Below are 2,049 nucleotides of genomic sequence, written 5' to 3' on the forward strand. Positions count from 1 at the left end.
ATTTTAAATGTGGACGTGACATAATTTAAAAAGTGATGTTTTATAGTATAATTTAAAATGTAAGAAGTGTAAAAGATAAAGCTTAAAAGACATATTAATCAAAAATTATTCCACTAAAATCTCTCATCTAATATATGTAGTCAATGTTCATGGAATGGAGAAGAAAATATGATAAAAGAGGTTGACTTTTAGGAGGCCTTGGGTCCCTCTAAGAAACTAATGAAAACTATAGTCTCTGTCTCTGAGAAAAATATAATTATAAATATGTTCTTTATGTAAGACAGATGGCCCCAGAAACAATGCAAATATAAATGTATTTATTACAGATTAGCAAATTTTAAAATGCAAATCCCTTGGAATTATAGGCTAAAATTGTGTGCGTGTGTGTATGCACAGTATTAATCTTGAATCTATTATATCTTTGCTTATATATGTCTTAATGATCTGGAAGGGTTAAAGTCTGTGGATATATTTTTAAGAAGAGAAACTATTTTTGGTGAACTATTATGTAGGCATGTGACATTAGACAAGTCGTTTAAGCTCTCTAAGGCTCAGTTTCCTCATCAGTAAAATGGATACTCTAACTTACCTAGTTCAGAGAATTGTTGCAAAGATTAAACACATTATTATATAAAATATATTTATCTTGTTTGGCATATTGTAAATGATCCATAAACCTTAACTATTACTATTAAGCATAGTGGTTGTTTTCCAAATTACCAATTTTCTTTCTGTTTTGCCGCCAAATGAGTAAACTGCTACACCTTTAAGGTACCAAGACAAATGACTTCAGAAGGTACAGTTTGAAATCTGACATTGAAGGAAAACTACTGAGGCAGTAGAGAAAACTCTAGAAATTAAATCCAGATCTTTAATTACAAAAAATGACTAGTTTGCCCATAAATAAATCTATTTATCCCAACTCATTGTTTAATATTTTGTATATAGTTATAATTATTGATAGAAATCTACCATATATGTTAACAAAAAACGGCCAGAGACCAAAAAAACGCATTTGACTGAATTTTCAAATCAGCTGCCAACTCATGACTAAAAGCCTAATAAAGAAACATTCTTCTAATTTAATTTAAAAGAAACATTAAATAAAACAAATCTGGATTAAAACATAATTTACATTAGTATAGTCATGAGTGCTACAATAAGCATATTGAAATATCTAGAAGAAATCTAAATTCCTAGCTGTGAATGGCACCAGAAAATGAACAAACTTATTATGTAGCTTGATATTTCTAAATGGAAAACCGAAGACTACTAGACACTTAAAAATAATTTGAAAAATTACTGAAACTTAAATATAAGAAACCCCACAATCACAGCATCAATTCAGAGGCCATTTCCTACAGTAGGAATTATATATTTTTATCTCTCTCTGGAGAAGCTAATATACCATTATCCTGCTCAATGTTACATCAACATGTCTCCAATCTCATTGCATTGCTCGTAAAAGTCTATTTGAGCTCTGCCACAGGAAGGTCCATCAGATAGCGAGAGAAACTCACTCATTAGCAAACATAATGTTTATTTCAGTCATTATTTAATATATCAAAACATCTATTTTTTAAATGCACCTGTGTACTTCAAAATTTCTAGACTATGACACTTATTCTTTTATTAATATTCTTATCTGTTCTTGATAAAACAGAAAATAATATATTAAATAATATGCAAAATATGTTACCAACAAACATAAAATAGATTATTAAATGGAACTTAAATTGGGCTTTCATATGATTTACTGATTTATGCACTAGAACTAAGAATCTACTTTGTACTCCTCTGAGAGCTAGCAATGATTTCAATATATTACAAATAAAATAAACATTTAATTATTGCTTTTGGTTCATCAGAGATGATATTTTCTTTTGTTGTTTTTGTAATTAAAACTATAGAGTGTAATCTGCATATAAAATTGGATGATATATTTTAAAAAGGCAAGTTTGTCAAAGAAATCTAAAAATATATTTCAACAGCACATATGAGTAAGAATACTTTTTTAAAGTGGGAAAATAATGAGATAATTAAATTGAC

General features: G+C 28.3%; 1 protein-coding gene across 1 annotated transcript in view; it reads right to left on the reverse strand.

Annotated features, from left to right (window-relative positions):
* Positions 1-2,049, reverse strand: part of DGKB (diacylglycerol kinase, beta 90kDa) — a gene marked incomplete at its 3' end in the record, with an annotated part of 269,792 nt that overhangs the window by 111,660 nt on the left and 156,083 nt on the right. The gene's annotated exons all lie outside the window — the stretch shown is intronic.

The sequence above is a fragment of the Propithecus coquereli genome, unplaced genomic scaffold (assembly GCF_000956105.1).
Source record: "Propithecus coquereli isolate 6110/MARCELLA unplaced genomic scaffold, Pcoq_1.0 Scaffold520, whole genome shotgun sequence".
NCBI lineage: Eukaryota > Metazoa > Chordata > Mammalia > Primates > Indriidae > Propithecus > Propithecus coquereli.